Below are 16,483 nucleotides of genomic sequence, written 5' to 3'. Positions count from 1 at the left end.
CTAACACCACTGCTGCTGCTGCTGCTGTGTGTGTGTGTGTGTGTGTGTGTGTGTGTGTGTGTGTGTGTGTGTGTGCATGTGTGTACCCAGAACCACTAAACCTCACCAGCGGATGTTTTACATCCCCTTTCCGCTCAATTACCGCCTCCCAAGGTCACAGATATCAGTCCAAGATAACTGTGTGTGTTTTCTCAGCCAACTGCAGCCACATATATTTTTTAAACGTTTCACTCGTTATTTCGCATCTTTGCATTTTCACTTGAAATGTGAGTCACGGGGGACTATTTGTTTCCTCCTGTAAAAGGCTATAATGAGCACCTCGTCCTGTTAATGACTGGGTCTGAACACTGATGCAGGTTGTAAACGTTATTGTGGCGTTCTTGGCCGCAGTCTAAAGTCTTGTATTGTTTCTTTGGCTCTCTCCTTGTCGTTCTCGCCCCGTGACTTTTTATTTTTATAAGATCCACAATGCAACAAGTTTCCCTCAAGCTGTTTGTGCTATTTGTTTGCTCATGATCACTTAATGGATTTAATGGGGGATGTGTGTGGTGGATACTGAAAGAGCGAGAGAAAGTGTGTTTGTGTGCAAACTGTGCAGTCAGAGTGACTCAAAACATTCTGTGTGTGCACTGTGGGTGTGTGTGTGTTTGCGTGTGTGTGTGTGTGTGTGTGTGTGCGTGTGTGTGTGTGTGTGTGTGTGTGTGTGTGTGTGCGTGAGTGGGGAGGCATTCCACCCAGGACTCGTCCGGCCTCTCCGGATCTCAGCGCAGCGCGTCGCTCTAATCCTGCCTTCCTGTTTTCCTGCAGGAGGAGAGCGCTGGAGAGGAAGAGCAGATCTGATAATTAACCTGATAACAGTCACACTTCATTTACCTGGAAGAGAGCAAGGAGAGAGTCAAGGACGGAGCTCATGACACACTGACAAAACTTTTATCTTCCTCTATTTACAAAGTGGAAGTGCTGCCAGTTGGACCCCTTCCAGTCCCGCCGTATGTCAGTGAATTACTTCCATATTGCATGTTGTACAGAGCAGAAATCAGTGCCGCCTTGTGAAGTAGTTCACCCATAAAGTAGGCAAACATTGTCAACATTTCACAGATCTGAACTGATGTTTCTCTATATCCTTCCTGCAAACTTTACCTTGTTGTTAAACAATGCACGGAAACAATGTGAGAATTTTGGAGAGCTGCTTTAGCTCAGTATAGTAGATGACGCTTTTGCACCAGTTACGATCGACTCCCGGTCCCTACTGTACACTGTTTGGTGCATGTCAACCCTTTTTTTTAGCAACATTTTATTTTCTTGCTTTAGCCGTCCAATCAAATAAAGGCAAAAGGCCAAAACTCTACATTTGTATGGGTCCAATCCGAGGCGACCTTCACGGCATCAGGGTTGCAAACTGACAATAAAGTTTGAATTGATTTGAAATTTAAGAACATGTCTTTAACCAATTTGACAACATGTGCATGCTTCAGACTGAGCAAACAGTTTATGCATTTACAGAAATGCTGATTCATCATTACGCATTGTTTAGAGAGGATTAGTACACTTTATTCTTATTGGTTGCAAAGCTAAATTCAATACCCTTTAATGGCAAGTTCCATGTAAAGAAGAAACCTGACAAAACAAACCTTGTGTAATCCAGAGGGGTAAAAGAATGACCAACACAGTGATTAACTAATTGTACAGGAAGGAAACCTCTCATTTTCTGGCAGAGCGCCTCTTGTTTGTTATTTTTTAAATGTCGCCTTATTTCCTGCTCTTCAGTCCAGCAAAAAAAAAATTGGCATGTTCCTGCTGAAGCTCTAAACGTTTGATTCAATTATCATCTATTGAGTTAGACAAGCTGAAAGGAAATATCAGAAAACAATATTCATGAAGAATGCTTGTGAGGGGTAAAAGTATGAACTCGATAGTCAGAGAAACATTGAAGAAATGATGTTGACCTTGCGTGCTCCCACTGACAAGGCGATTCAGTTTAATCACAAAACGATCCCAAAGTGGTTTTTGGATTTCCTGAGAGCTGAAATAAATCGTCCCCGCAGTCTCCTCTCCTGCTGAGCTTTCCATGTACACGCAGCCTCATGTGGTCGCATGACTCTAAGTGGTTGATTTAAAAGATTGGCAAGTTTACGTCTTTGTTTTTACTGTTCGACTGAAAGTATGAAATATGGGCACCAGCTGACACTGAAAAATGATAACAACTGAACCACAAAAAAAGATCTGTTATCCCATTTCTCTCTCTACATAAACAGAACTGTGAAGCAGCTAAACATTTCTTTCATTGGGATCTAACTATTGTGTTAGAGAATAAGTTTTCAAGGTCCACTTGAGGCTGCAAACATTGAGGAATTCCAATCAGGTCGCTTTTTAAAATGCCCCTTTCTACAGCAGGAATCAACAAGTTTACAGCAAGGTAAAAAAAAACTAATTTGGTCTCTTTAGCTCATTTACCAATTGGTACACAATGTACAGGCAGTAGCCCCTCCCCCAGGTGGGTGACACTCCCACAGCTAAGCGTTTGTTCTGCCTTCTCACCGTAAACAATAGAGCATGGAGTGAGAAATGCCGTGCCACCCAAGCGCTCCCAGAGAGGGGGCGTGGTCAGACACAGCTCATTTACATATTTAAAGGTACAGACACAGAAACAGCCTGTTCTGAGCAGGGCTGAAATAGAGGGGTTTATAGACATGATCAAATACAGGATCAGAGTGGATTTAGAAGAAGAAACTTCACACACATGTTTTGGGGAGCTCTGAGACTTATTGAAACTTGTTGAAAAGGAGGATCATATGTGACCTTTAAGCTCGCTCTTCTTCAGTGTGAACTTGCAAAAGCCTTCCTCTCACTGATGTGTCCTTGAGATGATCACATTTTAAAGACCACTTTCAAGGTAGAGTCGGAGAGGAGCAGGGTGCTGGATGGTTTGTTTCTGCTGCTTTGACAGTGATGAAGTGTCTAATGGTGAACTGTCAGCAGCTCGGAGAGAGCAGAGACCTCGAGACACAGTGGAGACACGGTAAACACACACACACACACACACACACACACACACACACACACAAACAGGCCCGCTTGGTGACGCCTAGACTATTACCGCCCACCGCCAATTACAGCAGCTCACACATGGCCGCGGCTCTGAAACCTCTCTGCCATGTGTGGCTGGACCTGTGATGTGGTCTCTGAAGCACTAACAGACATGCAGCACAGTTCCTAAAAACCTCTGAGCGAGGGCGTCACAGAGCTTCAGCAGACCAAAGAGCCATGTGTAAATTAACCTCAAGATGCAAGAAGTGTTTTAAATACAATATATCACTCTTTGTATCTTTGAAATGTAGTTTTATACTTTTTAAAGCATGTAAATATTTTAATTCTGTGATGAAATGGGCATGAATGAAAAAACACTTAAAACTATTAAAAGCCCAAGAGAAGTGTTGAAGGATAAATATATGTGTGTGTTTAAGCTGCTTGCCCTTTGAAATCGTAAATCAGGGGACATTTTTCTCTGGCTTTATTGGCTCTTTCCTTTCCTTTGCTTATGTGCCAATATTTCCAGTGATAACTGTCAGAAACATATTTGTGAATATTATTGACCCTACCCTTCCTTGTGTCTCTTCCCCCTTCCCTTTTTATCCTTGTGTGTGTGCGCGTGTGTGTGTGTGTGCGTGTGTCTGTGTGGGCGTGGTTTGTGCGATCAAGCACCGGGCTGGATCACACACCTGCTGCTCATCAACTTATCTGCTTCAGTATATGAACTCTGGTTTCTGCTCCACTATACTTCTTGATCCTCATCTAAAAACAAGTCGTAACATCTAGTGTTTTAATCTTCCTTCCATAGGACGCCATGCAAAAATATGTTGACAGTAAATATTTTCCTGTTGGAATTCAGCATTTTGTGAGTCCACGACGTATATCAAAACCAACCTAAAAAATAAATTGACATTTTACAATGAATGAATAATTAAATAAATAAATGGATCTGAAAAGCAGGAATAAAGTCAGCGCTGTAAAAAAAGAAAAGAGGATAATCAGACCGGATTCAACATCCGTTTAACCCTAAACAAACAGTCCGGAAACAGCATGATGCTCCACCTTTTTTTTTGTGGATGTACAGTATGCAGGAATAATTTTTTTCTCACATCAAGCCCTTCATCTGCCTTAACAGACACATCTTTTTTTAGCAGAAGTCATTATGATGCACCCATAGTCATCCGAGCTGATGAGGAGTCAGATCAAAAACATCTGAAGGTCTGAGGGACCCTAACCCACCCAGTGAATCCAAAATGATTTAAGCCCGGCCTGACTCTGGTCGTGGGCTGAATCATGCATTTAAAAGAACACCAAACATGTTCTGCAGCTTTGTCACAGACCTGTTCTCCGTGTCATGTTCAGAGTCAGACAGACACAGTGAGAGGTAATAAGTCATCTGGATGGGGAGGGATGAGGCGGACCCCCCGCCTGGATGACATCTGCTGTCTGTTTTTCTTTCACACCTTTGAGAAATGGCATCCGCTGCCCTTTCTCCCCTCTTCGTTTTATCTTCTTCTGCTGGTACATTATACATGGCTGTCAGCTGAAAACCTTCTGAACATCATTTTAGTTTATTCAGTCCAAAGTTTCTCACACTGCACACAGGACGACCCGCTCAAGCAAATGTTCCTGGAGCACAGCACTGACCAAATCTGGGGTTACAGGGTTTTCATTTTCTGATACCTGACATGAGAATGAATTAATAAAAAATACGTTTTGCACTTTTGCCTTTATTTTAGGATGAATTTCAACATAGGGAAGTAGTGAGGGTAAGGGGTTCAACACCCTAATGGCCGGGTTTATCTTCAAGAAACGGTTTCATGCAGCAGGTTCTTCAATCGCAGCACAAATGAAAGTACGCCTGATCACCTGATCCTATTCACCCTTCTGAAAGATATAGGGGGAAGGCTAGTTGCTTTCGGGGAAGGTGGACAATATAGTTTAAACACAGACAGACATTCAGAATTTTGGGCTTCATAATTCATTTCAGAAGTAAATAAAGATAGACAAAAGAAAACCAGAGATCAAAGTAGTTTCTCTCCGACTTTTTAAAATGGATCCAATCAGAGAATGAAGTAGCTGTGAATACAAGATTGTGATGGAAATAAAAATGAAATCAATCAAGCAAATGGTATGACCAACACAAACAGTTTTTCAGCAACGTCTGAGACTTGAAATTCAAGCCAAAGCAGCAGTGCCAGAACTGCAGTTCCTAGAATGGCCACTTGAGGTTCGCTCCAAGAGTGAGTCGTTCTCCATAGAGCCCATATTAAAACGCTTTACTTTACAGCTCAAATTAAAAACATGTTCACAAACCTTTTTGTTTTACAGTTTATTTCCCAATTCATGATGACAACAGGTTCAATATACAGGCGGACAATCAGACAAAAATAAATCCAACATGAAGTAGAGAACCAGATCAGAAACACAGAAATCCAAACACTAAAAGACAGAGAGGCACCGTGATACAAGCTGTGTCCCAATTCAAGGGAAGCATCCTTCAAAAGATGTCACCCATCGTAGCCTTAGCAGACGTCTCAGGCTGAACTGAAAAAGTGGCGGTCTGGTTTAGATATCCTTTTTGCGTCACAAGCTGTTCCCGCTCTTTCCGTTTCATACATAATTGCCGTTCCTCGACAACCTCGATCTAAAGACAATTTCATCCAAAACCTTAAAAAGTGTATCTGGAGAAAATTACCAACCCTGCCTTTAATCTATTGAGATTGTTAAAATGTTTAAAGGCCCCTTTAGTTTTTTAACAGTTAGGCTAACGCTAGCTTTTTTAGAATGACTTGAAACCAATTTCTTACATTTAAAAGTGAAACTTTCGGCCACTTGAAATTCAGCCATCTCATTTTAATTGTCACACAAATAATGTCAGGATATGTTGGGCAAAGAAAAGACGCACCGGATTCAAACAGCCTTCGACACGCCACTGTGACGTAATCCGCCTTCAAATGCGCCCTCAGATGGATGCAGCCCCTGAATTTGGACACAGCTACATCCTAAAAAAGTTTGATGCAGGCAGCTAATGAGGTACAGGTGAAACTGATCAGGGATACGAGATGGCTTCAGAAATAAAAGAGAAAGACGACTAATCCAAAAGTTGTGTAATCCAAAAAAAAAAACGAAACCATGAAGAGCCTCGAGAAGCCAGTGAGGGATTATGTTGTTTAACGGGAAGGTTTCCAAACAAACAAAGAGGAAATCATCTTGAAAAATAACATTGTGGAATTTCTCCTTCCAACACACATCAGTGTTTCAATCAAACCATTCAGCTGTGTCTAAGCTTCAGCGTGAAGTATCCCACTTATCTCAGCACTTATGTTATCAAATCCTTTATTTTTCCACCTAAAGAGGTGTTGGCTCGCTCGACTGCTGGAGAAGTCTGGCCAGCCGCAACGTGTCTGGGTTCATGTCCAGAAATCATTCCCCATTAAAGAGAGGCAGCCGTTAAAGTTTTAGGTTAAATTGGATTGTTCACACATTTTTCTCTGCCTCTTTTAGACTCTCTGCTTCTCAGACACTCTGTTTTTTGCCCTCCTCTCAGACTGCTCTCCTTTGCTCTCTCATGCGGACTTCCTCACTTTCTCTCCATGCATGTCGTCTTGCCATCTGTAACATGACACACACATGCAGCAGATGCCGAGGCTCTGACAGCTTTACAAATGTTTGCGTGACCTCTGCGCTGACACCTGACAACGTGGCATCGGCGACAGCTCTCATTAGGAAATATATCAACGCTCCTGGGAGACATTAAGCTGAGAAAATCTACTTTCTGCCCCCCAACAAATCCAAGTTGAGCTCTGCAACAGTTAAAAAATAAACAATACAAATCCAGTTGGACTGTTTGAATAAAGTGAAGAACTACTTCCCAGAGCGGGCTCTTGTGCAAAACTGAACCTTTAAAAAAATCTTTTAATAGACAGAGTTCAATGCTAACTCTGAAAAAGTTTGACGGGAAATTGTTTCATTGTCAAATCTCTGCTGACTCAAATGTACAATCTCAAGGGCCTTTGGTTTGTTCAGTATAATAAAGTATGTTTTGGATCTCACTAAACCACACAATCTGTATTTACAGTTTCTACAGAGAAATGTTGTATCAGTACATGTGGGAGCCAACTTTTATATCAGAAGTGTTCTGGTTTCCATCTGTAGTACATTTGTAGCCTGAGGAGTTTTGACCTATGAGATATCAGCAGGCTTTGGTGTATGCAGGAAGACAGTCCGTACAGAGAGGAAACAGAACACAATGCAAACCACTGTAGTGACATCCCAAGTCCCACGGGTTTTTCTATCCAGCTTGAATAGAACGCCAATTCAGAGGATCACCTGACAAAGTGATGATGGATAATGACGCACGATAAGTGTGAAATAAACGCAGCTCCAGTTGCCTGCCTGAACTTGCCCGCAGGCATTGCATCTTAAAGGTCCCATATTATGCTTTCTCTGGTTTTATATGCTCTTTAGTGTGTTTTCCAAGTGTCCTGTGCATGTTTAGGCACATCTATGTGCAAAAATGCAAAGTCCACGGAAATGCAGCTTCTCCTACGTCCTCCTGTTAGCTGTAGCATTAGCTGCATGTAACGCTCGGTTCTAGCCCCCCTCAAAAAAATGTTGCCAGTGTGACGTCTTGTCAGTGTGAGATCACTGATCTAAGTCCATTGGCTCGTTGTGGCAAGCCCAGCAGCTCATGTTGAACGCCCGTCAACTTCTGTAGCACGCACACAATATGCCGTAGCCTGCGGTAGCACAGTAGTGCTAAGGTGCTAATGTTTTTGCTCACTTGGGAGCCAAAGTGGCTGCATTCCCAATATGGTAAAAGGGGTGTGACATTTCCGAGAACCATGCTGAGCGACTGACCAATTACGGCAGAGCCGACAGGCCGACCAATCAGAGCAGACTTGGCACACGTGGGGACTCTGAACGTGGACGCTTCAGAGCCTTAGAGAGAGAGTCAGAAGCGAGCCGGTGCATGGAGCGGCAGTTCATGAAAACAGACACTTTTTTAGAACTTTAGCTATTGTGAACATACTTCAGTAGGTACATAGATTAAATATACGAACCCCAAAAAGGGCATAATATGACCTCTTTAAGGCCCTGACACACCAAGAAGATCGTCGGCCATCGGTCCTCGTTGGACCGGTTCCCTTCGGCCCCTGTCAGCCTTTTTCCGACTGATTCAACATGTTGAATTGACGTTTGCAGTCAGTGAGAGGGATCTCTCTGATTGGCTCTTTGGAGGTTTCATCTCTCTCCAGCTCTCGACTCAGGAAACTTCATGACTTCATGAAAGCCCCTTGAGCACGCCGCTGTAGTATCCATGCTTTCACCCATTAGTGCGGTTTCTCCTTATTTGTCTCCTCCGCCTCTTCTTTTCTTTTTCCACTAAAAGACCAAGGGCTGACAACGCCAGCGCCAATTTCAACTTTTTATCAGACACATTATTCTCGATTAGTAGGCTAACTATAATACAAGTGGTGAGCGTCAGCGGTGTGAAAACGGTTTTCTCGTATCATAACAATGGACTACCGCCGCCTGCTGGCATGGAGAGTTATTTCCTCTCACGCATGTGCAGAGCGTAGTCGTGTTGGTTGGCCGTCAGCTCTAGTCTTTGCGGTGTGTTCAAGTGCCACAGGCGGCCTTTGTTGCCACTGGTTCTTTGTCGTCTGCTTGGTGTATCAGGACCTTTACAGTAACTAAACAGACTTTTATTTTACTATAAATCGAATTACTTTAAAGTCATGGTTAATAAATATGGTCCATAAATATGGTTTATTTTGTAAGGCCTCGTGTCCTCTCCCACCTGCTGTCCATCGAGGGTCTAAAATGCGCCCTTAGGGGACGGTTCAGTCTGCAGGACAAGGCAGCGTCTTCTGAAAGCCTTCTGCTGACAGAGCAGCTGAACAAAAGTTAATTGATGCTTCTTACATTTAGCAGGCTGATCTCAGAGAGCCGCTGACCTTTCCTAAGTGTTGTCTGGGGGATAATTTAATTGAACCCTCATTTTCTGGCCTGAAAACACTTAGCATGGAGCTATAAATCTTACAGATCTAATGCTGACTGAAGCCACAGCTACACGGCTGCTTAGTTTGGCTGAAAGGAACACACTCGTGTTTTTGTATGTTCCGCCTCATTTACTACTATTTACATATACTTAATGTTCCTGCCATTCATTTTGAAAGACACACTGTAGCTGAATGTGTTTCCTTCAATAGCTGCGGTTTTTATTTCATGTTAAAATCCATTTATAGACTTAAAGTGAAGCTCAAGTTCAGCTTATCTTGCATGTTAATAACAGAATATTTCTAGACGCATAATGACGCTTTATTAAAGTGAGGTTGTTGTTTTTAAAGATTTTGCAACAGGAAAAATAAAAATACTTTAAAGATTCCTTAAATGGATCCTAGAACCAGAGAAAATCAAAGTGATGTGTTTTATTATTAATGGATTTGCAGCGTTTTATGTGATATTTCAGTTTTTCCTTTTTAATAAATTAGCAAACATTTCTAAAATTCTGTTTCCAGTTTGACATTATGGTGTATTGAGTGTAGATTGATGAGGACGTTTTTTTTATTTTTATGAATAAGGCTGCAACATACCAAAAGTGAAAAAAGTGAAGAGGAATACTTGCTCTGTACATTAAGCTCTGGGTTAGTTGGACACACATCTTAGTCTTACTAAAAGGATGGTGCATCAAAAAGATTAATATCATCATGAAATTCTAACAATACTGATCTCTAATTTCTTGATAAAAGTTGATTTTAACTTTATTTACATAGAGTAGACCAAAAGAAAAATGCAGTAACACTCTGACACGTCGCTTATTTGCCAACACAATCTCAGAAACACACACTCTCTGTCACTGACACACACTCGTCCTTTCTTCCTTTGTTTTGTTCTCTCTTTTTAATCCGTCTATCTCTAAGAAGCACACACTTCTTAGTCACTCTCTCTCACACACACACACACAGGCTCCTCCCTCTTCACCTCTCGCTTGCCTGACTTCCTGCCTCCCCGCAGCCTGAAAGCCGAGCCAAATCAATTAGTCTGCAGAAATTACAGAGCAATAAATAATGAGGGCCAGTCGGCAGGAGAGGAGACGGGCGGAGGAGAAACCAGAGTTATGGGGCCCCTCCTGTCTGCAGCTCAGGACGCCGGGGCCTCCGACCTCTAACAATATCCCTATATGAGCCTATGAGCTTTTTATGTGCTTCACTGCATGATGTTTACGGAATAGGAAATAGGTTTGGGGTATTTAGTCTAAGGAGAGAAAGAGGAGACAAGGGTGACCAAAGTTTACAGCGATATTATGTTGTGCGCGTCTGTTTTTTATTCTATCAGTCATAGTTTGTAAATTTGCAGCATTTTCTTGTTTAAAAACTTAATTAGCCATTCATTAAAAGTTTACTCTCTGTAAACATTTGGGAGATGCTATTAAGAGAAGAACAGATTTCTTAAATATGTAATAAAAGTTCTCTTCCATCTGTCTCTGTTTGGCGCTGTGAGTAACTGTAGACGCCGGGGGGGGGGGGGGGGGGGGGGGGGGGGGTCTACAGTTTCGGGGTGCTGCGTCGTCTGTGACCTTGGGCTCTCCTCCGATGTTACCTGATCTGGATTGTTGCAGACTGTCCAGTCAAATCTTCCCCTCGTCTCCCACATACACATTCTCTTACAAACATATACACACACAATGAGTGATTCATTTACATGACGCAGGAGGAAACAGAAAAATACATCAACTCTCCAGCCATTTTCTTTGTTTTATTCTTCTAAAACACAGCTACAGGTCTGACAAATTTTCATATTTTTTTTAAGCTGTATAAACACTTAATGATGTTCCTTAAATCAAAAATGTTTCCTGATGAAATCTGAGATTGTGTACAGTGAATGACGCTTGTGAATAATCATTGGGAAGAGGCTTTCATTCACAGAAAGAGGAATGGTGCTGGTTATTATGTGTGAACACCAATGATCCAATCATTTCTACATGATTTGTTAAATAAAATCTTTTTGTGCATGTCTGGCCAACCTGACTTTTCACTGGAGACTTAAAATGACACAGATTTCCGTTGAGAAACACATATGCACACATATTGTATATACTTTATATTAAACCCATACAACATTAAGAGAACACCTATACAACATTTAACTAATCCTTAGACTTTGAGACCAATGTAATGTACTGCAAAGCAACATTATTCTGGCAAGGCAGTGAATGGAAGTAGTGAAGATTTAAATAAGTGCTTTTGCAGTTTTCAAGTATTTAATATAAAGTGTCTGAAAAACAAAAATGCTATCTTTGATAAACTGAAATGCTTAAGTCCATGTGGAGATCAGGGTTTGTTTCCACACTGCCATAACTGAGAAGTATTGCACAATCGTATACGACCAGGGGGGACAAAAGCGGTCTATGGGGCAGGGTTGTGGCAGCAGCCTGCCGCTGAACACGTTCCTCTGCCTGGTGAATGTGCCATGCAGAGGGTGGTGGGCCACAGTCACCAGAGTCCAGCGCTTTGCCCTCCACAGAGCCAACCCTCCTGAATCTAGAAAGAAGTGTTTGTCTTTTTGCACCTGGAGGATACTCAGCTCCTAATGCATCCATGCCTGACTCCTGTAGATCTATGAGGTTTAAAGGGGAAATCTGTGAAATGTAAAGGCTTACACTCTGCGTTGGCATTATGCAATAGTTTTGCACAGTAATGGCTCAACAGGATACACCACAGTTCTATTTCCTTCTATAAATAAAAACTTTATTTATGGTCCAGTGTGACAACTTCTCCACCTGTCTTATTGTCCCTGCATGTGCTCTGCGTTGCAGGGAAGGTGTGTCCTTGTTTGTTGTTATCAGCTGCATGAACTCCAGCTGGGCCCAACGCGCTTCGACCCTACAGACCGCTCTCGCTATTTTTCTGACACGTATGTGTCTCCAACTGATAGGGCTGGCTTGATAACAACAGCTTCTTCTTATTGAAGATTTGTTCCACATATACACAGACACACACTCTACAACCCTGACAACACTTTATGTTGGTTTATCTTATAATTGTGTGTGAATGCATTTATTTATTGTAACGACCTGTTCATGTTTCTCTCCCTTACCTGTTGCACTGTCAAAGCCGGGCTGTGACAAAAGTCATATCATTTAAATAGTAGGCTATGTTAGAGTTAAACTTTGTCAAAGCAGATATTTTCATTGACAGAAAAAGACAAATATTGATGAAAACATAAAGACATGCTTGTGAACTATCTGGCTCTGTCAAACTTATTGCACAACAAAAGTTCTGCAGTTTGACCTTTTGAAATGTTAAACATCCAGAAATGTCACTCTCTCTCTCTCTCTCTCTCTCTCTCTCTCTCTCTCTCTCTCTCTCTCTCTCTCTCTCTCTCTCTGAGTTACACTGAGTACTGGACATACTGTTACGCATTACGTGCATGTTTGCATTTCATCATCTGCCTATCTCTCTGTCCATGAACCTCCACAGCTGTACTTGAGAAATGTTCACAAAAGAATCACAACGCCTTTTTGTGTTTCATGAGAGAGAATGATCTTTTATAATGAACTGGTCCCCCTCTCCTTAGCAGGCTGCGTCAGCACACAGCAGTATGGATCCACGTGGCGGCCTGTTGTATTACGGCTGCTCCTCTGTGTGATAAGCTGCTCTCATGTTGTCCCAGTGTTAACTCAACATCCTGTGTCCACACTCTCTTCCTGCCTTATCACACTCTGTGTGTGCAGACACAATCCCAAATACTTCCGCAGGTCAATAGATAAAGTGGAGCAACAAACATTGCACTAGAGTCTGCACACACACACACACACACACACACACACACACACACACACACACACACACACACAGTACAGACCTGCAGCTGTAGTAAACCGTGGTCCAGAGTTCAGTGTGCTGTAGCGGTTAAACTTTAAACAGTGATAAACAGAAGAGTTGCTCCATGTCTGCAGTCCATCTCCTCTTCTGTTTACCAGCTGATTGGACTTTTAAATCACCAAATGTCCAAACAACAGTTTCATGATTTTTTTACAACTCAAAGCTGATTGTTTGGTAGCTGGAAGGATAAAGGAACATGAACGTCTCTGCTTCGCAAAACTGAGCTCCAAACTACGACAAAAATGAACAATTCAGCAACGAGCTAAATGATAAGAATTGTACTTTTCTTGTCAAAGTAAAGATTCTAAATATCACTATGAATAATGTTTTTAGTGTAATGTATCCTGCAAATAGTCACAATAAAACCTGTAGCTCATGTGGATAACATCTCCTCTGCTTCTTACATTAAACATGATGTTTTCATCTGTCATGCATGACATTAGTACTGAGCTAAATATGTCAGAATGTGATAATAGTGATGTGAAGTAAAGGTAGTAAGGCCATAGCATCAGGTTAGGTAAATGTAGCACACATTCATATTCATTTTTAGTCAGTTGGTCCCCAGTTTGACTCAAAACCATCGAACAATAGCAGATCAGATTAGTTTAATACTGTTAACTTTGTACATTTCTAAAGTGTTTTCTCCCTGACTTTCTGTTACCAGCTGAAGCTGATTATCTCTGACAAAAGAACTACAAGAAGGCTAATCCAAGACAAAAACTCACTTCCTGCTGTAGGATGTGTAAACACTGCCCAAATTCAAAATTCAAAACTGCTACATCCCTGGACATTTTCAAAAGTCTTCTCAAACACCACCTGTTCTCCGAGGCCTTCAGCCTCAGTTAACACTGCTACAGGACGTGAGTTTGAATCCGACCTCGGCCCTTCGCTGCATGCATCCCCTACTCTCTCCTCCCAACGTTTCCTGTCTCTCTTCGGCTGTCCTATCGTATAAAAAAAAAACAACATGCCCATCTGCTTCCTTGTGGTCCTGTTAGCTTTTATAGCTCTTTAAGGAACGTCAGTATTTATTCCAGTCTTTTATATAATCAAGTGAAAACTCCTCACAGGACCTTTACAATGAAAAAGTTATTAAATGAGACTTCTAATTTTTGTAATGTTTTTAATCTTTGGAGACCTTTTTTTTTTATTTTAGTAATAAATCTCATGACAGGAACATTCATTGTGTCTCTGAGAGAAGTTACCTGTTTGTTGTGTCTTTTTAAAAATAATGAAGAAACAATGCTAACCAATCATCAAATCCACTCAGTGAAGTTCGACCCAAACCGTTTCAAACTAGGTTACTACAGACAGTGTTGCGCTGTCGTCTTGTGTATTGTTTAAGATAACTTGAAGTGGTCTTTATTTATAATAAAAAGAAGGGGGTGTTTTGGTTCACACTGTCTCTGGACGATCAGCCAAAGAAACAACGAAAGTCTGTAAACCTGGAGTCTGGTGGTTTCTCAACAGCAGCAGCAGATGTTTATTTATCTGAATCAGGGCTGAACTACACCTCAAATAGAGTCCTACAATATATCCCGGAGCCACGCTGACCAATCAGACAAGTCGAGAAGGAAACAAGTCAGCGGACACGCTGCCCACTGATTCTAACACTCATAAACCAAACACTCGTACACACAGATAAAAAAAAAGGGGCTCAAAAGTGCTGAGCAGGCTGTTTCTTAAAGGGTCAGAACGCTTCAAAGAAAGTTGATTTAATTTTAGAATAAGTGTATATTAAAAATATATAATCTTCTCTGTGAGTTTTAATGATTTTTAAAATGTTTTTTTGTCTCTTTTCCCCTTTGTCATGATGCTTTCAGTGTCTTGTGTTTGAGTTGCCTCGTTGCTGAAATGTGCTACATAAATAAACTTGATGATGATGACCCTGATGAAGGCCACAAGCTGAAACTTGTCGGTCCCATTTCTTAATAAAGTTGATCTTCGTTCTACAAGTGTCGCTGGAGCTTTTTGCCATTTACTATTAATATTATTATATACATTTCTAAACTCTTTGATCGTGGTAAAGGAGGGAATCATAAGTTGCATGAATGGTCTACAATCCATCTTATCGACTGAGAAGTTTTATGGGATAAACAGCTTTGCAGAAATGAGGAAAAATAATGGAGACGTTTTTGAAGATGATTTTTTTTATCAGCGTTGGTTGACAGAGGTCATTCATCTATCGAGATACACTTCCTCTGAAATCTTACATAAATGTTTCATTAAAGAATATCAAACAAGCTTCTTTTTTCTTACAGTGCAAATGCAAGAAATTAAATCTGCAACTGAAAACAGATGAAGGTTACACACACACACACACACACACACACACACACACACCTCCAGACACCAACCCCAGACTGAGACTTTTATCATCTCAAGCAGGAGGGGAGCTCGGGGAGAGAGAGAGGGACTCTGTGGGTGATCGAGATTTATTGCACAAGCGAGATAAGACACACACATAACACACAAACATACATGTTCAGACCACACACCATGTGAACAGGAGATAAGACACATGCTAACACATAATCATGTACACAGACACACACACACACACACACACACACACACACACACACACACACACACACACACAAACACACACACACACACACACACACACACACACACACACTTACTTCAAAAGGCTGAGCGGGCTCAGATCACTGCTGCCCTCTCCTCCCTCCTCTTGACTTTTGACCTCCATCTCTTCATTCTTCCGTCTCGCCGTCTGTCCTCTCTGAGCCCGTCGCTGTCTTTAATCTCTCTCACATTTGTTTCTCTCTGTATGATCGTAGTTTTCTAAATGTCTGTAGCTGTGCCGTCCTTTCTAAAATTCCAATTACATTTTTGCAGAATTAAGAAATTTGCCACATTCTTCCAGCAATCGTTTGTGTGGCTAGAAGACACTTTTGTTCTGGAAATGAGGAAAGTAGTGAAGATTATCAAGTCAGGAAGTTTGTGGAAAGCTCAGTCTGTATTAAGAACATTTCACTCAAATGGTTCATTTCTGAACTTCATCTGATTACTCAGAGCGGATCTTGCATCGGGCTTTTCTAACTAGATCATTACTAAAAACAATTAGATGATCAAAACAACAGAAATAAACTTTTACAGCCAGCAAATCTCTTATTGGAACACAAAATGTCTCAAGTAAGAGAACTAGAAAGACACCAGTAATAATAATAAGGATAATATCTGATATGGGGACACATTATAGATTAGCAACAAAGACAGTTTTACACTTCTGCAACGCCGACTCTCACAAAGATCATCAAAAAAAACTTTCTGCTGAACATTTTTGTGATGCTTTTGATGTCTTGTCTGACGCAGGGAGAAGCATGTTGGCTAGATTTTATGGATCCTGGGAGCTAACCTCCTCTGGTGAACTAAAGGAGTCGGACACTGACAAAGGACAGACACTGTAAACAGAGCTCTGGTAAGATTCAGATGTAACCTTCTTTTACAGAAATGTTTAAATCATAAAACTAACAACCTGCACAGAATCAGGATGTTTGGTTTCCACCTTGAGTCTGGTCTTTGTAGAGCCTGAC

This window comes from Labrus mixtus, chromosome 14, assembly GCF_963584025.1.
Source record: "Labrus mixtus chromosome 14, fLabMix1.1, whole genome shotgun sequence".
NCBI lineage: Eukaryota > Metazoa > Chordata > Actinopteri > Labriformes > Labridae > Labrus > Labrus mixtus.
This window is presented reverse-complemented; position numbering follows the sequence as displayed.